General features: G+C 44.8%; 1 long non-coding RNA gene across 6 annotated transcripts in view; it reads right to left on the bottom strand.

Annotated features, from left to right (window-relative positions):
• Window positions 1-2,636: 2,636 nt before the first annotated feature.
• LOC140456928 (uncharacterized) overlaps window positions 2,637-23,663 on the bottom strand; it is a 32,396-nt gene continuing 11,369 nt past the window's right edge. For 2 of the 6 annotated variants that reach the window (XR_011953217.1, XR_011953219.1), the window contains exons 5-6: window positions 7,385-7,502; window positions 2,637-3,408 (exon numbers count right to left, since the gene is read on the bottom strand). This is a non-coding gene — a long non-coding RNA (uncharacterized lncRNA). Of the gene's footprint in view, window positions 3,409-7,384; window positions 7,503-17,993; window positions 18,139-20,547; window positions 20,587-23,331; window positions 23,512-23,663 lie in introns of all 6 variants that reach the window. The other 4 variants (XR_011953218.1, XR_011953221.1, XR_011953220.1 and 1 more) reach the window with 4 other exon arrangements.

The raw sequence follows: 23,663 nt of genomic DNA, 5'->3' as shown, positions 1-23,663 counted from the left end.
AGAAAAGAGGAGCCTCAGAGACAGCCTGGTACAAACAGAAAGCATTGTGTCTGTGTTTTCAGAGTTTTGAGGTTGAAATCTTTGGGTTGGAAGCATGTTTCATTGCCCCAGATCATCAAAGGTGATATCTAAATGTGCATCTTTCTTTCTATCTGTCTGAGTTAACAATCAGTTGGACAGGTCAATGTCTGAGTGTCTTACCAAATCCCTGATTGAAACTGTCTCCGCCCACAAACTCAGCTGCCTCACCACTCACTGGGTCATGGAGAAACTCTGCCGTTACAATGAGAACTGTCTTTGCTGTCACCGCTCCTCATGCTTCCACCTAATCCCCACTTCCCTTCATTAAATCCCAGCTACCTCTAGTCCACCCATGTGGACATGTTGAAGAGCATGACAGGAGATTGGATTGAAACCAAGAGTTCAATAGCCAGAATGAAATAGGAAGAAGTCAATAAAAGGTGATTGTGGATCCTAGGGGATACAGACTCCAGGATTAGTCTTTGTGGGCATTCCTGCAGTAATACACGACAGTATTCCATGATGAGAGTTAAACCCGGGTGGCAGGAGAGGGAGCCACTGAACATTAGTAAGTTTATTTCAAACACAGGAGGTTTGTTCAGTCAGTAACAATGTGTTCGATATGGAGGTGAATTGAGCAGTGACGGGAAATGTTACCACAAGCTGACAATGGAAAACTTTCGTTGGAACAGGAGGAGGCCATTCAGCCCCTCGACTTTGCTCTGCCATTCATGATGATCATAGCTGATGTGTGACATAACGTACAATTTTCAAAACCCTCTAATTTCATCAATAAACTCCTCTGCAACAGACAAGATGAGAATTGGAAAACTAAACATCTGCACATGCTGGGAAAAACTGAAAAAAATAAAAGAAATTGCTGGAAAAATTCAGCAGATCTGGCAGCATTTGTGGAGAGTGAACCTTTCAGGACCAGTGACAAGTCAGGTGACCAGCCGCAGCTGACCATTCTGCCTGTTCTGGAACACTCTCTGGAACAAGTTCTGGTGTGAGATTGTCAATGATAATTGAGAGAAATAGGAGGACGGGCTCAATCAGAATAAGGAATTCACTTCACCCGAACAGTGGGACACTCACCGACACAGTCACACTGCAGAGAGGCATTTCACCTGCCCCACGTATGAGAAGGGATTTACTCGACCTCACAATCTACTGAGGCAGATCTCATTCAGATGCTCAGTGAAGAGAAGGGATTCAGTTATTCATCCCACCCCCTGAGACTCCAGCGTGTTCACACTGGGTAGGAGCTGTTCACCCCTCTGTGTGAGAAGAGAATTGCTGCGTCTTCAACACGATTGAGAGCCCAGTGAGTGCTCACAGGGAAGTGGTCATCCCCCTGCTCCATGTGGACTGCAGGACTCTGATTCTGATGTTACTGTCCATCAGAGTCAGGAGTGGACCTTGTACATGATGACACTGTTGGAGTATTGATGTTGTTGTTAACCACATTAACTGGGCTGGAGGTGACTGAACTTACATTGCCACTTTCTGAACCTCAGGATGTCTCTCTGGGCAGTAAGTCCCCACAAACAGCAATGTGACAATGAGCAGGGATCATCTGTTTTGATTTAAATTGTGATTGTAGCACAGCTGCTTCACAGCATCAGGTACAAAGTTGGAGTCCAGCCTTGTCCAACGGCCTGTGTGGAGTTCCCACATTCTCTCCATGATAGTGTGGGTCCCCTCCAGGTGTTCTGGTTTCCTCCCACAGTCCAAAGATGTGCAGGTTAGGTGGATCAGTCGTGCTAAATTGTCCACAGGATCCAGAATTGTACAGACTAGGTGGATCAGCCATGGGAAATGCAGTGTTACAGTGATGGAGTGCTCTGGGCGTGATGTTCTTCGGATGGTCGGTGGGGTTTGATGGGCCAATGCTCTCCTCCCACACTGTAGGGATTCTATTCTATGATTGAGGATAAATGCTACACAGAAGGGTGTCCTTGGAAAAGGAGCATGTGGTGTGCATCAATGCTCTCGATGCCTTTAGATAGAAGTGGGCACCGCAGGGGATATAGTGCTTTATCTCCATCGCTGCCCCCTCCCCACAACTCTACTTTGATTTAGTCCCTTCTCATTCTGACACTTGTAATGGTTTGCTTGGCCCGAAATGGGCTTTGTTTGGAAATATTCAATTGGTTACACAAATGGTTGACTGCTGGTGATTATATGTCTAGATTAGAGTGGTGTTGGAAAAGCACAGCAGGTCAGGCAGGATCTGAGGAGCCGGAAAATCAACATTTCAGCAAAAGGCCTTTTCCAGCATCCCTCTAATCTAGGCTCTTGTTTCCAGCATCTGCAGTCCTCACATTTGCACTGCTGGTGATTATATGTTAACCAAAAGCAAAATGGCGTACTGATGATTTTGATGGTGGGTAGATTGCTGTGCTCACATTTCTGGGTCGGAGAAATGGGGAAAAAGAATGCTTCACAGCTAACAGAACGAGAACTGAAAAGCAGTTAAATCAAACCAAAGGTTCAGATAGGGAGGGAATATTTCCCTGGAGTTTGAGTAGCTGGAAAGTGATTGTGTCCAGGAATAGACAGGATTTTGTTTTACAAGGGTTGAAAGTTTTAAAACTGTTATATTCAGACAGTTTACGTTATTTTCTTTAATTTTATTTGCTGTGCAAAATAACTTTTACAACATTTTAAAACCAAAATTTACAAACCTTTTGTTAAAGATAAATGTTAAATAAAATCCATCAAACCATCCCTCACTGAAAACTGTTGTGGAAGTGCAATCTCCTGGAGAATCCCTGCGAACTCCTTCCTGCCCAGGCTCCATAACTATATACAGACCTGGGGGATAGCAGCAGGAGGAGACCATTCAGCCTTTCAATCCTGCTCCACCATTCAATGGGAAACAGCTGACCATCCAGCTCAGTCTCCTGCTGTGTTCCAATCCCTTTTCATGACTTTACCTTGAAGAACTATATCTAAGTCCTCCTTTGGCTTCACTGCCTTTTGTTCCAGTGATGTTGCTGTGTTACTGTGTGGGTGTAGGCAGGGGTAATGTGATGGTGCTACCTCCTGGAGGATGCACTCAGCGTCCCTCATCATCCTGCAGGAACATCAACTGGGGTTCAGCAACTAGAGATAGAAACCATTTCCAGGATATGGGCATCACGGTCTCAGCCAGCATTTATTCCCCATCTCTAGTTACCCTTGAGAAGATGGTAGGGAGCTGCTGTCTTGTACAATTCACAGTCCATTTGGTGCAGAGAGATCGAAAATGCTGCGATGAGAGTGTTGCAGGATTTTGGCTGAGTGATTCTCTGTCTTTGCTTCTTCAAATGCTGGTTAACTTAATCATGATCTGCACATGACTTTGAGATTTCAGTCTGCAAATCTTCACCATCTAGCACCCTGTATAAAGGAATATGTACATGTTAGAAATTCAGAGCAGACAATTCTACTTACTCTTTTTCCCTTTCTTCCCTCAAAGCTGTAACCCTCCAGCCCACTTACTCTCTCCCACCATTCTGACTCTGCTACCCCCTAATGTACACCCTCCCCATTCCCATGGTGTTACTGATAAACAGATCCATGCCACCACTTCCCGTCCCTGGTTAGACTCTGCACCCTTTCTGAGTTCACTTCCTTTCCCTTCAGTTGCTGCAAGTGAATAATGTAACAGCAGAATGAAACAAAAGGAAAGAAAGGGAGGTGGCAGATCCTGGACAGAAGAGGAACCTTCAATCTGGGAGAATGGATCAGATCCTTCTTCGTTCCCCATTAGTTGATTCCGACCATTACAATGAATTGGGGATGGAGAGTGGTCCTACATGGATGTAGTGATACTTTGACCCCCTCCCCCAACAGATCAATACTATGAATAAATACGTTCCTCCTCCAGCCAATCACAGAGTGAAAAACTTTCCGCAAAGCATATTTACCCAAAGCACATGCTCCAAAACCCGCACACATTTTGTACATGTACAGTGCCGTGTTTCCCCACACACGTGTGGTCCCTGCCTCAGGGATTGTGGGAGTTGTAGTCCCCATGACGCCATTGGAGCCCTGTCTCTGGAAAGTCAACGAAAAGTGTAGACTGGAGGGTGTTGTGTATCTGATCCCCATTCAGACACACATAACATTTGGATTGTCACTGGGTTTTATTGAAACATCTGCTTCCACAACCTGATTTTCTGATGTAAGGAATATAGATTCAGCCAACTGGGGTGTGGCGAGAATAATAGGAGCAGGAGATTTTAAGCAGAGGTGACTCAATGGTTAGCATTGCTGACTCACAGCGTCAGAGACCTGGATTTGGTTACAGCCTTAGGCAACTGTGTGGAGTTTACACGTGCTCCCTGCGTCACTGCGGGTTTCCTCTGGGTGCTCGAGTTTCATCCCACAGTCCAAAGATGTGCAGGTAAAGTGGATTGGCTATGCGAAATTCCCAGTGCCCATACCTGTGCAGGTTAAGCCATTAACCATGGGAAATACAGGGAATGGGTGAGTGTGAATGGGATGCTCATGATAGGGTTGGTGTGGACTCCATGGACGATTACCCTATTTCTGCACGGTAGGGCTCCTATTCCATTCTCATATAGAAGAATGTACCTATCTCAATGTGCTGTGTATCTGTGGAATTCCCTATTCAAAATGCGGTAGATGCTAGGACAATGAGCAAATTTACTGAAGAAATACAGATGTTGAATTTGCAATGAATTGAAGGGTAAGAGAGAGCAGGCAGGAAAATCCAGCTGAGACCGAGGTGAGCTCAATCAGCATGGTATTAAATGGTGGAGCTGCATTGCCTCTCCTGTGCCCAGTGCTTATCTTCTTGCGGTAATAACGGAAAAACTGAATCCAAAACTCACCACCTTCACCAAAGGAGATTTTTGGAAAAAGCAGGATAGTCAGGTGGATTAGCGTTTCAAACTTCGAAAGTAAGGAAGCATGTGGGAGAAAATGATTTTTCAATTTTAAACTGAGGTGAGTTAGACCGGTTATAGTCCAACTTATTTAATTGGATCATGAAGAAGGAGCAACGCTCCGAAATCCAGTGTGCTTCCAATTAAACCTGAGGGACTATAACCTGGTGTTGTGAGATTTTTAACTTTGTACACCCCAGTCCAACACCGGCATCTCCAGATCATGTAAACTGAGGGGAGACAGTGATTTATGGTTTTAGACTGTTCAGTACATTCACACCGTCCAGAATACTCTGTTTTGAACATCTATCCTGTACTTTATTACAAAGCCAAGGTCTCTGACAATGAAAACCAAAACATCCAGGTAACATGGCCTCACCTCGTAATCTGATAAAAGACTTGTGATAAATCTGGTTGAATTTAGAATACAGTTGGAAAGCGGGAAGATTAAATCCAATCCCAAGATCCTGTGTTTAAACAAAGGAGACTACAATAGGATGAGGCAGGAGTTGGCTAATGTAGACTGGAAGCAAAGACTTTAGGGTGGGACAGTTGACAGACAGTGGAGGAATATCAAATAATCTTTCAAACTGCTCAGCAAAATTATATATCAGTGAAAAGGGAGGACTGTAGGAAATGGAATAATCTGCCGTGGGTGGATAAGGAAATAAGGGAGTCTATCAAACTGAAATAGAAAGCATTCAAATTGGCAAAGACCAAGAAGAAACTAGGAGATTAGAAAAACTTTAAAGATCAACAGAAAGCTGGATGGGATTGGGGGAGAAAAGTGATGAGTAGCTATCCCCAGGGCTGGAATAGCAGTTTACACTGCTAGAGGGGAACCTATTATTTGGGGAACATATGGCCTCTGTAATTGTTGAAGCACTTAACTGTTACCATAGAGATAATCCTGATCAAGTGCAAAATCTCAGCACACTCCAAAAGCTTGTACTTCCAAATAAACCTGTTGGACTATAACTTGGTGATGTGTGGCTTTTAACTTTGCCCACCCCACTCCAACACCAGTTCTTCCACATCAGAATCCTGATAGACAGCCCCACGGAAACTGAAGTGCCTGTCAGATACCTGACTGAGCCACAGGGCCGTGAGGGAGGGGTATGTGGTTTAACCACAAAGTGCTGAGCTGAACTCGACTTTTTTAACTGCCATTGCCATGGAGATAATATTGAGAGACAGCGTCCATTCAAAACACAAACCACAAAGGTATAAGAATGGGAGCGGCACATCGGACAGGCGGGGAGTTACCTGATGCTGCCTGGAGGTGTTCTGCATGTACACTATCCAGGTAACTGCCATGTCTCATCAATAAAGACTCAAAGAAGACCTCTCAGAGTTCTGTGCTCAGTTATTCCTATCCAGCAGGGTTCAGGAATATGAGTACACAGCAGTCAGTCTTCACAGTGGAGGATACGAAGAACATGCCAGTAATTGATAAGGAGACTGAGGAAGGTGAAGACCAAGGAACAACCATTATCACGAAAGTGTTAGAGCTGGGCAAGCTAATGGAGCTAAAGGTAGACATGTCTCTTTGCCAGGATGGAATACATCCCAGGGTACTACCAGAGGTGGCGGGAGAAATAGAAAATATATTTGGAGTCAGAGTCCTACTGCAGAGTCAGGCCCTTTGGCCCAATCTGGCCCATGCCGGCCAATATGTCCATCCACGCGAACCCATTTCCCTGCACTTGGCCCATCTGCATCTGACCCTTTGCTATCCATGTATTTGTCCAAATGTCTTTTACATGTTGTTAATGTACCCACCTCAACCACTTCCACTGGCAGCTCAGTCCATATACATACCACCTTCTATGTAAAACAGTTGCCCCTCAGGTTCCCTTTCATAATTTCTCCTCTCACCTTAAACTGATGCCCTCTACTCCTTGATTTCCTGGGAAAAAGACTGAGTGCATTCACCTTACCCAAGCCTGTCACAATATTATACACTGCCAGAAATAGATCTCCCCTCTGTTTCCTCTGCTCTAAACAAAAAAGAATCCTCGCTTGTCCAACCTCTCCCTCTAACTCAGACCCCTGAGCCCATTTCTTCTGCACCTTATCCAGTTGAATAACCGAAATCTTCACTGCATTCATCACATTTCCAGTGTCTCCCCACGGCGCTGGAACAGACGTGACATCGCCAACGGATTACAAGCCATGATCGAAAATTAACCCCATTACAACAATCCCGTTTTCATTGTATTTTCCATGGTGCAGGTATCCTTCTGTCTTTCTGGTTGCATGGTTAATTAAAAACTTGTCCTCATACAAAACAAATCTGTAACTTCATTATTCCTGGGAAATGTGACATGTATTTTCAGACTTTTAAAAACAAATGAAAGATCTCTCCACATTCACCACGCTGACATGGACTTGGCTGTGTCTCAGTAATTTTTCCAGTCACATTGACACTTGAAATATTCGCCCACGGACAGAATACACACCTTTCTTTCCACATGAAAAGGCCAATGATATTCAGATCGGCACGGATTAAGTAACTGTCAAAACTGAACATGAAGTTCAATCTGAATTTCTCATTCACAAATCTGCCCTTTCAGTACCCTACAACAGAGAAAACAAGTCACCACCATTAACACAGGATGGAAATTCATAAGACAATTATAGTATTAAATTGTAGTTTCTTTGTTCCCCCAAAGCTTTAATTCTCAGTCTCACAATTTCTCCCTTCTGTGAACTGAAATCCAAACCAATCTCCTCACCCCTTTCCTCCACACCCAGTTCTAATGCTCTCTCCTCTCGTTGAATTCAGCTTCTTAGCTCCTGCCTGCAGACTAAGGACCAAAACAAAGGTGTGGCACGATGGCACTGCTGCCTCACAGCGTCCGTGTGGAATTTGCATGTTCTCTCCGTGTCTGCGTGGGTTTTCTCCGGGTGCGCCGGTTTTCTCCCACAATCCAAAGATGCATTGGTCAGGTGAATCGGCTAGGCTAAATTGCCCATAGTGTTATGTGCATTAGTCAGAGGGAAATGGGTCTGGGTGGGCTACACTTCCGAGGGTCGGTGTGGACTGGCTGGGCCGAAGGGCATGTTTCCACACTGCAGGAAGTCTAATCTAATCAAATCAATGAATCTGACTCGGAGTCTCCTGGGTGTTGGTGAATCCTCCCCCCACCTCCCAAGGTTTCCTAGTCAGACCAACATTGATTTTTTTTTTCCAATCTGGAACCTCTTATTTATTTCCTCCACACCAACCATTTGATAAGAACCATCCTGCACACACTGGACAAATCACATCTGGTTGAACTAAAATGAACCAAATTAGAACTTTAATTGCAGGCCTACATTTGTTCCTTTCCATAACATTCCTGAATCTTCACCTGAGTTCTGATAACTTTCTGCAAAATGCTCCCCCCACCGATACGCCGACCACTTGTCACGATACCAGGGCAGGGACCAGTCCCCTGGGTCCTGTTCTCAGAGGGAGGAAGGGAGGGAGCAGCCAATGACAGATTAATCCCACACATCCAAAGCCTCCCTCACTGGCACTGACCCATACTGCACATACGCCAACAATTGGCCAGCACTGCGCCCGTGCACAGGTCTCCCCTCCTACAGAGCATGCTCCAGATCACACAGGTGCCTGGGTGATTGACAGCAGCTGTGCCCAATAGAGTGGTCGGAGCGGGGCTGGAGGACTGGAACAATGGGATTGTAAACAACGAATGAATGTGGAGGACACTTGGGGATGGACAGGTCAGTGAGGGACAGGAGCAGTGCAGCAGCAGGAGGGAATACTGGACAAACTGAGCAATGGGAGAGTCTGACAGGAGAGAAACGACAGGATGGTTCTGTTTGGAGACTCAGGCAGGGACAGCTGGGAGACAGTATGGCCTGGTGGCTTGGGCATGATTTCCAATCAGCCTCTTCAAAGCCGCTGTTACCAAACTCTGAACCCGATTCTCTTGGTCCAGAGGTAAGGACACTACCGCCATTTCTTGGTGGGCTAGTGGAAAGAAGGGAAGATTTTCTCAATCTCACTCACATGGAAACTCCATGAGCTCCTCCCACTTACTGTCTACGGTGGGAATGGAGGAGACAGAGCAACTGGAAGGGGGTTAGGGATATAGGGACTGCCTTTCAAAAGGAACTCATCTGTGTTGGTGTTATTAACAAGACTCAGTACACAGTCACCAACACAAAGCTGGTGTATGTGAAATTTATCCAGAATATTAACACCCATAACTGGGTGACGCAGACCCCAATGTACAGAGTTAAGTCCGGGATATTAATAACGGCTTTGTGTGTGAGAAATCACGTCTCATGAACTTGATTCAATTTTTTTGAAGTAACAACAAAGAGGATTGATGACGGCAAAGCGGTAGAAATAATCTACATGGACTTCAGTAAGGCATTCAACAAGGTTCCCCATGGGAGACTGGTTAGCAAGGTTAGATCTCATGGAATACAGAGACAACTAGCCATTTGGATACAAAACTTGTTCAAAGGGAGAAGACAGAGGGTGGTGGTGGAAGGTTGCTTTTCAGATTGGAGACCTGTGACCAGTGGGATGTCACAATGTATCGGTGCTGGATCCTGAAATGTTCATAATTTATATAAATGATTTGGATGTGAATATAGGAAGTAATGTTCGTAAGATGACCCCAAAATTGGAGGTGTAGTGGACAGTGAACAGGATTACCTCAGATTATAATGGGATCTTGATCAGATGGTTGAATGTGCTAAGGACTGGCAGATGGAGTTTAATTTAGATAAATGTGAGGTGCTGCATTTTGGAAAAGCAAATATTAGCAGGGTGAATACACTTAATGATAAGGTCCTCGGGATTGCTGCTGAGAAAGAGACTTTGGAGTACAGGTTCATAGCTCCTTGAAATGCAGAATCACAGGTAGATAGGATAGTTAAGAAGGTGTTTAGTATATTTTCCTTTATTGGTCAGAGCACTGAGTATAGGAGGTGGGAAGTCATATTGCGGCTGTACAGGGCCTTGGTTAGGTCATGCTTGGAATATTGCATGCAATTCTGATCTCTTTCCTATCAAAACAATATTGTGAAACTTGAAAGGGGTCAGCAAAGTATTACAAGCATGTTGCTAGGGTTGGAGGATTTGAACCAAAGGGAGCGGATGAATACACTGTTTTCCCTGGAGCGTCAGATGCTGATGGGTGACCTTATAGAGGTTTATCAAATCAGTAGGGGCATGGATAGGGAAAATACACAAGGTCTTTTCCCTGCGGTGGGGAGGAGGCATGATGGGGGATGGGAGACAGAGGGGAGACACCGAGAGGGGGAGGGTGACCGTTATTTTGTAGATTACAACACAACCCTGTTCCTGTTCTCTCCCTATCCCCTTCAATCCCTCTGAAGGGCTCAGAACAAGTGTACAGTCCCTGGAAAGTAGAGCTTCAGGGTGATCAAGTGCTGAAGGTCAGCTACCTGACCTGCTGTGCTTTTCCAGCGCCACACTTTAACACAAGCTGGAAGAACAACACCTCATTTTCTACTTGGACATCCTGAACACCTCTATCAAATTCAATAATTTTAGGCCCTGAACTCTCCAATGTCCTAGCGCCCTAGCCTCTTAACCCACACACCAGTCCTTGTTATCATAGAGCATGCCATTACACACTACCTATGGTTCGCCACTAACAGTCCTCATAAACAGCTATTTACCCTCCCCCAGCCAGTTCGTTATCCACTCCGTTGTCCAACTGCTCCCATCTCTTTCTTTGGACTCTATCCCCACCTATCATGTACTCCTTAACCCCTACCTTCTGCATAAAAAGCGACATTTCTTTTCAGTCACATCGGCTCTGAGGAAGGCTCAGCGAATCCAAAATGTTAATTCTGATTTCTCTTCTCAGATGCTGCCAGACCTGCTGAGCTTTTCCAGTACCTTTTGGTTATTGTGAGATTTACAGCATCCGCAGCTCTTTTGGTTCTAATTTACCAGGAATTTCTAATTCAGGTCTAGCCACCTAAAACCGTGTGTTTATCAACATTCCCAGTCCATACAAACTCAATTTCTCTCCCAATCTCTGCTGTCTCTCTCATTCCCTTCACACTCACGGAGTACACCCGCACCATAGTGACAGTGCACCTGCACAGTTTATGGTCACATGTTGGCCCACTGGACCCACCCCTCATTCACTCCCATTGTCTGGAGGATCACATCAACTCTCCTATTGGTCTGAAGCTGCCATCAATCTCACCGGCCCCATTGTGACACGAGTTGTGCGCTCCTCCCAGGAGTATTGGAGGCTGAAGGGTGACCTTATAGAGGTTTATCAAATCATGAGGGGCATGGATAGGATAAATAGACAAGGTCCTTGCCCTGGGGTGGGGGTGTCCAGAACTAGCGGGCATAGGTTCAATGTGCGAGGGGAAATATATAAAAGGGATCAGAGGGTCAACTTTTTTCACAGCAGGTGGTGTGTGTATGGAATCTTCTGTCAGGGGAAGTGGTGGAAGTTGGTAAAACTAGACCATTTGGCATCTGGATGGGTGTATGTATTGGAAGGGTGTAGTGGGATGTGTGCCAAGTGTTGGCAAATGGGACGAGATTAAGTTCGGATATCTGGTCAGCATGGACTAGTTTGACCAAAAGGGCTGTTTTCATGCTGTATATCTCTATGGCTCTGCACTGGCATGAGCTTCAACATTCAGTGAAAGGGGGCAGTATCACAGAGTAGAGGGACTGGGGGCTATTCAGCCCATTGGGGCTGTACTCTCTCTCTCTGGAGATGGTGCCAGTCTGTCCCAACTCACCTCCCATTTGCCTGTAAGAAATCTGCTCCTAGTTGAAATCACTGCTTAACTTTCTGAGTTCCAAGGAGAATTATCCGACCTTCTGCTAACTCTCCACATAGAGAAACGTATCTTATTTTAATGTTTCAGTGTTATCGAGATGTACAGCACAGAAACCAACCGTTTGGTCCAACTTGTCCATGCCGATCAGATATTCTAAATTAATCTCGTCCCATTTGACAACACTTGGCCCATAACCTTCTAAACCTTTCCTAATCACTTACCCAATCTTTTAAATGTTGCCTTTTAAATGTTGCAATTGTTCCAGCCACCACACTTTCTCTGGCAGCTCATTCCATACACATAGCACGTTCAGCTTGAAAACAATGCCCCTCAGATCCCTTATAAATTGTTTTCCTCACTCCTTAAGCCTGTGCCCCATAGATTTGGACACACCTAACCTGTGAATAAGATCCTGGTTGATCACCCTATCCATGTCCCTCACAATTGTATCAACCACTGAGGTCATCTGTCAGCATCCGATGCTCCAGGGCAAACAGCCCCAGCCTATTCAGCCCATCCCTATATAGCTGAAACCCTCAACCCTAGTAACATCTTTGCACATCTTTTCTGAACCCTCTCAAGTTTCACAATATCATTCCGATAGCGGGGAAACCAGGACTGAAAGCAAAATTTCAGAAGTGGCTGAATCAATGTGCTGAACAGCCACAAAATGCCGTCACAACTCGTGTACTCAATCCACTAACCAGTAAAGGCAAGGATACTAAACGCCTTCTTCACTACCCTGCCTATCTATGACTCCACTTTCAGGAACTATGAACCTGCACTCCAAGATCTTTGTTCAGCAACGCTCCTCAGGACCTTTCCATTAAGTGTATTAGTCCTGCCCTGATTTGATTTTCCAAAATGGAGCACCTCACATTTTTCTGAATTAAACTCCATCTGCCACTCCTTAGCCCATTTGTTTGAAGTCCCATTGTAATCTGAGGTAACCTTCTTCCCTGTCCACTGCACCTCCAATTTTGGTATCTATGTAAAGTCACTGACCATGCCTCCTATATTCACATAGAAAACATTTACATAAATGAAGAAAAGCAGTGGACCCAGAAACGATCCTTACAGCATATTGCTCATAGAACATAGAACATTAAAACACAGTACAGGCTCTTCGGCCCTCAATGTCGCGCCGACCTGTCATACCAATCTGAAGCCCATTTAACCAACACTATTCCATGTACGTCCATTTGCTTGTCCAATAACGACTTAAATGTACTTAAAGTTGGTGAATCTACTACCGTTGCAGGCAAAGCATTCCATACACGGACTACTCTCTGAGTAAAGAAATTACCTCTGACATCTGTCCTATATCTATCACCCCTCAATTTAAAGCTATATCTCCTCGTGCTCGCCGTCACCATTCTTGGAAAAAGGCTCTCCCTGTCCACCCTATCTAACCATCTGATTATCTTGTATGTCTCTATTAAGTAACGTATCAACCTTCTTCTCTAACGAAAACAGCCTCAAGTCCCTCAGCCTTTCCTTGTAAGACCTTCCCACCATACCAGGCAACATCCTAGTAAATCTCCTCTGCACCCTTTCAAAGCTTCCACATCCTCCTTATAATGTGGGGAACAGAACTGTACACAATACTCTAAGTGCAGCCTCACTAGAGTTTTGTACAGCTGTAGCATAACATCATGGTTCCGGATTTCGATCCCCCTGTTAATAAAAGCTAAAACCCTGTATGCCTTCTAAACAACCCCGTCAACCTGGTGGCAACTTTCAAGGAAATGTGTACCTGGACACTGAGATCTCTCTGCTCATCTACACTACCAAGAATCATACCATTAGCCCAGTACTTTGCATTCCAGTTACTCTGACCAAAGTGAATCACCTCACACTTGTCCGCATTAAACTCCATTTGCCACCTCTCAGCCCAGTTCTGCAGCTTATCTAAGTCTCTCTGTAACGTACAACATCCTTCGTCACTATCCACAACTCCACCAACCTTCGTGTTGTCTGCAAATTTACTAATCCATCCTTCTACGCCCTCATCCAGGTAGTTTATGAAAATGACGAACAACAGTGGAGCCAACGCCGACCCTTGCGGTACACTACTGGCAACTGGACTCCAGGATGAACGTTTCCCATCAATCACCACTGTCTGCTTTCAGCGAGCCAATTACTGATCCAAACTGCTTTATCTCCCACAATCCCATCCTTCCGCATTTTGTACAATAGTCTACTGTGGGGAACCTTATCGAACGCGTTGCTGAAATCCATATACACCACATCAACCGGTTTACTCTCACCTATCTGTTTGGTCACCTTCTCAAAGAACTCAATAAGGTTTGTGAGGCACGACCTACCCTTCACAAAACCGTGCTGACTATCCCTAATCAAATTATTCTTTTCTGGATCATATCTCTTATAACCTTTTCCAACACTTTACCAACAACTGATGTAAGGCTCACTAGTCTATAATTACCAGGGTTGTCTCTACTCCCCTTCTTGAACAGGGGAACCACATGTGCTATCCTCCAGTCTTCTGGCACTATTCCTGTAGACAATGATGATTTAAAGATCAATGCCAAGGCTCGGCAATCTCTACCTTGGCTTCCCAGAGGATCCTTGGATAAGTTCACTGGGCCAAATGGGTTTTATCTATTTTCACACTCTGCAAGATTTCTAATACCTCTTCCTCATGAGCCTTAATCCCACCTAGTCTAGTAGCCTGTACCTCAGTAATCTCAACAACATTGTCATTTTCTAAAGGGAATACTGTTGAAAAATATTCATTTAGTGCTTCCCCTATCTCCTCTGACTCTACACACAACTCCCCACTACTATCCTTGATTGGCCCTAATCTTATTCGTCATTCTTTAAATACCTATAGAAAGCCTTAGGGTTTACCCTGTTTCTATCCGCCAACAATTTCTCATGTGTCCTCCTGGCACTTCTGAGCTCTTTCTTTAGGACTTTGCTGGCTATTTTGTAACCCTCAAGCGCCCTAACAGACGCTTCACATCTCATCCTAACATAAGCCGCCTTCTTCCTTTTGAAGAGAGATTCCATTTCCTTTGTAAACCACAGCTCCTGCACTCTACAGCTTCCGCCCTGCCTGACAGGTATATACTTATCTCGGACAAATAGGACCTTTTTCTTGATCTTTGAGGGTCCCTATTCTCTGCCTGCTTACTCGTTTATCCTTAGTGTATTTCTGGAATCTCTGGATTCTCTGGGAACCTATTTCCCAAAGCTCTCTCATGTCCCGTTTTTGCTCTCTTGGTTTCCCTCGAGGAGACTCCGACTGCCCCTATACTCCTCCAGGAATTTACACAAACCCAGCTGTCTGCACCTGCCGTATCGCTCCTTCATTTTCTTGACGAGACTCTCAATTTCTCTCGACAGGCAGCATTCCCTACACTACCTATTAAGGCCTTAACAGGAACATACTGTCTGTGTACTCTCGTTGTTGCAGGCCTATGGACGCAATGGCAGATGAGGACAAAGAAGCAATCATTCTCAGTAAAGAGGTGGTGTTGGGAAAGATAACAGCCGAAAGGTAGATGGGTCTCCTGGCCGTGATGGAGTGCATCCCAGGGGACGTTAACAGATGGCAGTGGGTAAATAGCAAATGCACTCGTGATAATTCACTAAAATTTGCTGGACTCTGGGACAGCTCTGACAGATTGGCAAGCTACAAATGTGATGCGAATATTTTAAAATGGACCTGTTAGCATAACTTCTTTGGTGGGGAAAATGCCCGATCTCTTAAGGAAGAAATAGTGAGCTATGTGGATAGAAATTATCTCATTGAGCAGACACAGCATCGATTCATGAAAGGTAGACTTCACTAAGATGAGTGGTAGAGCAATGTGTGCCGAGGCCACTGTAAGTCTGCACAGGGATACAGATAGGCTATGTGAGTGGGTAAGGATCTGGCAGATGAAGGACAAGATTGGGAAACGTGAAGTCATCCATTTTGGTCAGACTAACAGCAAACTGATGATGAAATGGTGAAAACTTGCAGCATGCTGCTGTGCAGAGGGAGCTGGGTGTCCTTATGCACGAATCACAGCAAGTTGGTTTTCAGGTACAGCAGGTAATTAAGACAGTGAAGGGAATATTGTCCTTCATTGCTAGAGGGATGGTTATGCTGCAGCTGTACAGGGTGCTGGGGAGGCTACACCTGGAGTACTGTGTACAGGTTTGGTCCCCTTACATTCGCAAAGATGTACTGACACAGGAGGGAGTGTAGAGGAGGGTCACTAGTTTCAGTCAGGATTTCAGAGGGTTGGCGGATGCAGAGAGATTGAGTAAACTGGTAGTATGCTCATTGGAATTTCGAAATATGGGAGGTTGGATGGGAAAAAAAATAAAATTATGAACGGAGTAGATAAGATAGAAGCAGGGAGGTGATTTCCGCTAGGGGTCGCTTAAACTAGGGAGCAGAGCATCAAAATAAGGGGGTATCAGATTTAGGACTGAGTTCAGGATGGACTTCTTCAGCTAAATCTGTGAATCTGTGGAATTTGCTGCTGAGTGCAGCAGTTTAGGTTATCGACTTGACTATCGTTAGGTCAAAAGGTAGATTTGTGAACAGGAAAGGAATTAAGGGTTATGGTGAGAGAACAGGAAAGTGGAGCAGAGGCCATGAAAAGATCAGCCCTGATCTTATTAAATGGAAGAGCAGGCTTGAGGGGCCATGTAGCCTACTCCTGCTCCTCTTTCTTATGTTCTTATGTTCCCACTTTCCAGCCTGGGAATAGCAAAGGAATACCTTGTACTGTCAAAATTCGCCTTTGTCCAATTTAGAACACCATTTAGATCTGGTCTATTATTTTCTGTAACTATTTTAAAACTAGTAGAATTATCAAAGAACCCTGACAGCGTGGAAGTAGGCCATTCAGCTCATCACAACCACACGGACCCTCAGAGACTCCTACCTTACCACTGCATTCCCCATGGCTAATCCACCTAGCGTGCACATCCCTGAACAATATGGGCAATTCAGCCTGGAATATCCACACAACCTGCATATCTTTAGATAATGGGAGGAAACCAGAGCAAATAGACGAAACCCACGCAGATAGTAACAACAAGGTGATGATCCCTTTCTTATTTCCCAGTTCCACCAAAATAACTTCACTGGACGTACTCCCAGGAATATCCTCCCTCAGCACAACTGTAATGCTACCTCTAAACAAAAAGGCCACTCCGCCTCCTCTCATGTCCCCCTTCCTATCCTTCCTCTTGCATCGATACCCTGGAACATTACGCTGCCAGTCCTACCCATCTCTGAGCAACGTTTCTGTAATACCCATGATATCCCAGTGCCACGTTCAAAACCATACCCTGAGCCCATCTGCCTTCCGTGTCAGGCCTCTTGCATTGAAGTAAATGCAGTGTAACTTGTCAGTTCCACCTGGTTCTGTGCCTTGCCCTTGCCTGTCTTGACTGTCTGACTTCTGAACTGTACCAGCCTCAGACTTACCTCTTTTCTCACTATCTCTTTGGGTTTACCCTCACTGGATTAATGCCACCTGAGTAACACTAGCAAATCTCCCTGCCTGGATATTAGACACTTTCCAATTCAGGTACAATCCATCCTTCTTATGCAGGTCAACTCTACTCAAGAGGAGATTACAATGATCAAAAGATGTGAATCCTTCTGCCCTACACCAGCTCCTTAGCCAATCATTCATCTCCTCCATCCTGCTATTCCTACTCTCACTAGCATGTAGCACCAGAAGTAATGCAGATATTATGGTCGAGGACCTACTTTTTTATATTCCAGGCTAATTTGCTATATTCTCTCATCAGGACTTCATCTCTTCCCCTTCCTATGTCATTGGTACCAATGTACAATGACCTCTCACTGGTCATTCTTCCCTTTGAGAATATTCTGCTAACTGTCCGAAACATCCTTGATCCTGGCACCAGGGAGGTACCACCCCATTCTGATGTCTGTCAGCTACAGAAAGGGCAGTCTGTGCCCAACTACAGAGTCCCTTATCATCCTTGAGCGTTTGGAATCTGATATACCTCTCATTATAGTCGAGCCAGTCTCAGTAGCAGTAACTTGGCTGTCAGTGCAAAATTCCCCTGAGAGTCTATGACCACCTACATTATCCATAATAGTATACTTGTTTCAGATGGGGATAGCCACAGGAGACTCCTTCTCTACCTACCTCCCTCTCCTACCTTTCCGAGAGGTAACCCATCTACCTGACTGTATCGGCAGTTTTTCGGCCTGAAACTGCCACCTATCACACATCCTGACTTTTGTAAATTCTTCATTACCATTAAGCACCGCTCCATCTGATCCATGTGATCCAAGAGGATTTGCATCACTTCCTGTAGGCTATCCTCAGGATCATTCAAACTCCCCCTACTCTCCTCCAGGAAGTGCACATCACTGTACGAATGGCCATCTCTGCACCTTAATCTGTAGACCCAGAAAAAGGCAGAGTCTTACAGCTTTACAAAAGACTACTCTCAAATACATTAGTACCTGTATTTTACATTTAAAACATTCAACCAAAAGATCATAACAGAGGCACTTAAACTAGTAAACACTCACCCTTCTGAATGTTGCAGATTTGAAAAAGTAAAACAGAGTAAGATTTACCTTTGAAGAGACTGAAACCCACTGAGCTGATCCCCGGCTGTGAGTCACAGACATACAGCATGGAAACAGACCCTTCAGTCAAACTCGTCCATACCGACCAGTTTTCCGAACCTAATCTCGTCCCATTTGCCAGCACTTGGTCAATATCCCTCGAAACCCTTCCTATTCATATACTCATCCAGATGCCGAATAAATGTTGCAATTGTACCAGCCTTCACAACTCCCTCTGGCAGCTCATTCCATAAACACAACACCGTCGCATGAAAAAGTTGCCCCTTAGGTCCCTTTTATATCTTTTCCCTCACGCTAAATCTATACCCTCCAGTTCTAGACTCCCCCACTCCAGTGAAAATCCCTTGTCTATCTATCTGATCCATGCTCATGATTTTATAAACCTCTGAGATCACTCCTCAGCCTCTGACGCTCCAGGGAAAACAGCCCCAGCCTGTACAGCCTATCCCTATATCTCAAATTCTCCAACCCTAGCAACATCCTTATAAATCTTTTGTGAACCTTTCAAGTTACACAACATCTTTGTGATAGGTGGAGAACAGAATTGCGCACAATATTGCAAGAGTGGCCAAACCAATGTCCTGAACAGCCGCAACATGACCTCCCAACTCTCTTACTCAATACTCTGACTAATCAACGAAATCATACCAAACACCTTCACTATCCTATCTACCTGCACCTCTACTTTCAAGGAGCTATGAACCTGCACAGCAAGGTCTCTTTGTTCAGCAACACTCCCCAGGACCTGACCATAATGTGTATCAGTCCTGCTAAGCTTTGCTTTTCCAAAATGCAGCACCTCGCACTTATCTGAATTGAACTCCATCTGCCACTCCTCAGCCCATTTGCCTATTTGATCAAAATCCCATTGAAATCTGAGGTAACCTTCTTCACTGTCCTCTACACCTCCAAGTTTGGTGCCATCTACAAACTTACTATCTATACCTCCCGTGTTCACATCTAATTCATTTATATAAATGATGAGAAGTAGTGGACCCAGCACGATCCTTGTGGCACTCCACTAGTCACAGGCCTCCAGTCTGAAAAATAATCATCCATCACCACCACCCTCTGTCTTCTGCCTTTGAGCCAGTTCTATATCCAAATGGCTACTTCCGTGAGATCTAACCTTGATAACCAGTCTCCCATGGGGAACCTTGTCGAACACCTTACTGAAGTCCATATAGATCGCATCTACTACTCTTCTCTCATCAATCCTCTTTGTTACTTCTTAAAAACCAGATCGAGTATGTGACACATGATTTCCCATGCAGAAAGTTATGCTGACTATCCCTAATCAGTCTGTGCTTTTCCAAATACACGCAAATCCTGTCGCTCAGGGCTCCCTCCAACACCTAGTCTAGCACAGCATCTGTAGTTCCTGGGCTTGTCCAAACTGCCTTCGTTAAATAGTAGCGCCGTATTAACCAACCCGCAGTCTTCTGGCACCTCAGCTGTGACTATCAATAATACAAAAATCTCAGCAAGAGGCCCAGAAATCACTTCCCTCGCTTCCCACAGAATTTTAGGGTACAACTGATCAAAGCCTGGGGATTGATCCACCTTTATGCGTTTCCAGACATCCCGTACTCTGTAGTATGGACATTTTTCAAGATGTCACCATTTATTTCCCCACATTCTACATCTCCCGTGTCCTTCTCCACAGTAAATACTGATGCAAAATATTGCATCTTGATAAAACAAATGAGGGCAGGACTTACACTAATTAAAAGTAAGGCTTTGAGTAGTGATATGGAACAAAGAGACTGAGAGGTACAGGTCTTCTTAGTCTGTGTCACATGTAGACAGGGTGATTAAGAAGGTGGTTAGCACACTTATCTTCATTGCTCAGACCTCTGAGTACCAGAGTTGGGAATTTAGGTTGAGGCTGTACAGGATGCTGGGGAGGCCTCTTCTGGAATACTGTGTCCAGTTCTGGTTGTGCTGTGATAGGAAGGATATTATTAAATTGGAGCGGATTCGGAAGAGACTAACCGGGATGTTGCCATGAATGGAGGGATTGTGTCACAAGGAGAAGCTGGATAGGCTGGGATGCTTTTTCACTACAGCGTAGGAGGTTGAGGGATGACCTTAAAGGATTATAAAACCATGAAGCGTGTAGATAAGGGGGAGGGGGGGATTCAAGACCTGGGTGCATACAATTTGAAAATAGAGGAGAAAGGTTTAAAAAATAAATTGGGGATTTATTTTTACCTTTACATGTGTGAAGTGAACTCCCAGAAAAAGAAGCAGCTGTGAATACAATTACAATGTTTAAAAGACATTTAGACAAGTCCATAAATAGGAAATATTTGGATGAATGTGGACCAAGCGGAGGCAGGTGCGATTAGATTAGTTGGGAATTATGGTCAACACGGACTGGTTTAACCACAGGGTCTGTCTCTGTTCTGTATCATTTTAGGACTCAAGCTCTCGCTATCTCTGAATTCCTCCATGCTCACAACTCCCCAGATCACTGTCACCTCATCCAGACTAAACTCTTCCTTATCTCTAGAAATCCTCTCTCGCCTCAGAACCATCACTATCTCTGGTATCACAAGCATCTCTGTAACATCCTCCAATTGCCTCCCATCTCATCACCCACCCTCACGATCTCTAATCTTGACAACCCCCACAAATCTGTCCTTCTCCACAGTAAAAACTGATGCCACTCGTTTAGTATCCCCCCCAACAACCCCATCTCCTGCATCTTCACACATAGGCTGCCTTGCTGATCTTTGAGGTGGCCTATTCTCTCTCTAATGACCCATTTGCTCTTAATGTATTTGTAAAAACCCTTTCCCTATTCGCCAAAGCGGTCTCCTGTCCCCTTTTTGCCTTACTGATTTTACTCTTAAGTATACTCCTCTTGCCTCTATACTTGAAGGATGTTTGTGATTTTTGGATTGGAGTAAATGCAAAATATTACATCTTGGTAAAACAAACGAAGGCTGGACTTAGACTGATTAAAAGTTGGGCCTCGGATAGTGATATGGAACAAAGAGACCGAGGGGTTCAGATCTTTGAACTATGTGTCACATGCAGACAGGGTGGTTCAGAAGGGGTTTAGCACATTTGCCTTCATTGCTCAGATCTTTGAATATAGGCGTTGGGACATTATGTTGAGGTTGTACAGGATGTTGGGGAGGCCTCTTCTGGAATACTGTGCCCAGTTCTGCTTGTGCTGTTATCGGAAGGATATTATTAAATCGGAGCAGGTTCAGAAGAGATTTACCAGGATGTTGATGGGAACGGAGGGATTGAATTATAAGCAGAGTCTGGATAGGTTGGGTCCTTTTTCACTGGAGCACAGGAGGGTGAGGGGTGAACTTATTAGAGGTTTATAAAATCCTGAAGAGTTTTGGTAATGTGAACAGCAGGTGCCCTTTTCAGGAGGGGGTGCGATTCAAGATTGGGGACATCCTTTTCTCAAATTAAAAAGTAAGGCTTTAAAAAGAAGTTCCGATGTTATTTTTTGTTTTTGCACAAGAGTGGTTCACATGTGGAATAAACTTGCAGAGGACGTGGTAGATGTGAATGCAATTACAATTTCAGGGTGGCACAGTGGCTCAACGGTTAGCACTGCGACCTCTCAACACCAGGGACACAGGCTCAATTCCTGTATTGGGTGACTGTCCATGTGGAGTTTGCATATTCTTCCCCATGACAGCGTGGGCTCCTCCACGAACTCCCATATCCTCCCACAATCCACAGATGTACAGGGTAGGTGACCTGACCGTGCTCAATTGCCCATAGTGTTCAGGAATGATTGGGTTGAGTGAATTAGTCGGGGTAAATGTAGAGCAAAAGGGTAGGGGAATGGGATTCTAATAGGAAAACAACATTTGGACCCGTATATCAATAGGGAATGCTAGGATGGACTTGGACCAAGTGGAGGCAGGTGCGATTAGTTCAGTTCGAATTTATGGTCGACACGGACTGGTTGGACCACATGTTCTGTGTCGATGCTGTGTAACTTTATGACTCATTACCTCTGTAAATTCCTCTATGTTTGGAACTCTCCCTATCAGTGCCATCTCATCCAGCCTTACAAATATTCCTCATCTCTATAATTCCACTCCAGCCTCAAAATTCAAAAACCTCTATCACAAATATCTCTATCTCTGTAACATCCTCCATCCTCACAATCCTTTCCAACTTGCATCTCCTCCAGCTTCATTATCCTCCCCATGTCTAATCCCCTCCAGTCTCTCAAAGCTCTGCTATATGTGCCTTTCTTTATTTCCAGCTTTCAGGATGCCCAATGTTTATTTCTCACTTGATGATTGCCCTTTACAATTCCTGCGCTGAGCTTCTGAATTTCCTCTTAAATCTCTGCATCTCACTTTCCTCCCAAGAAAATCGACCAATCATGTGTCATCTATTCTAGTATCACCGTTTCTGACCTGATGTCCAATGGAGCCTGTCATATTCCTATAATAAACATCTCAGCGGTCTACAGAACAGAAAAACGCTCTGGTGGTCCATCGAATCTGAGAGAAAGAAAACTACGACTGAAAACTACCACCATACTATTATCCTCCTCTATTTTCCAGTACATGTGGAAAAGTGTCATCTATCATGGCATAGCAAGTGCACACTAAATACATCTCAAATGATTTCGGGATTTGTGTCTCCCACCCTCACAGACAGTGAGGTTTAGTGCAAGTGTTGCTCGATGATGACATCACCCACAGGAACACAGAGCAGCTGGGTCTGTGCAAACCAGAGTTTGCCCACACATTGGGAAGGATGGCAGGGTCCCTGAGAGGGGGCACAGGAGAGTTACCAGGATGGTTCAAGGAATGGGGGATTTTAGTTGCAGGGACATGGGTGTTGTTAATACATATCAAGAATAGCCATCTACAATAGATGGACTCTTGTTCTCAACCTCTCCCCTTGCCTGGGCTGTGGTAACCTTCAGGTTAAACCACCACCAGACATCTCTTCCTAATGAGAGAGCAGCCCTATGGTCTGGTAGGACAATGCTGACTTTACCTTTTACACAGTGATGCCACTGTGCATCGGAGGTGGAGAGAGGGAATGCTGAAGGTGGTGGATGGGACACCACTCAGGCACAGTGCTTTGTCCTGGAGGATGTTCGCTTTCTTTAATACTGTTGAGGGCTGCACTGATGAAGGCAAGTGGAGAATGTTCCAACACGATCCTGATGTGTACCTTATAGAGAGCAAACAGACACTGGGGAATCAGGGGTTTGGGGAAACTGAGGTGTTCTCATTGTAGCAAAGGAAATTGAGGGGAGCTGAGAGACAAGTGCTTACAAAACATATACAACAGGATGTTAAACCTTGCACTCATCAACTCATCAT

Source organism: Chiloscyllium punctatum, chromosome 31 (genome assembly GCF_047496795.1).
Source record: "Chiloscyllium punctatum isolate Juve2018m chromosome 31, sChiPun1.3, whole genome shotgun sequence".
Lineage (NCBI taxonomy): Eukaryota > Metazoa > Chordata > Chondrichthyes > Orectolobiformes > Hemiscylliidae > Chiloscyllium > Chiloscyllium punctatum.
Note: the sequence above shows the minus strand (reverse complement) of the source record. Positions and strands in the feature narration are given on the sequence as shown.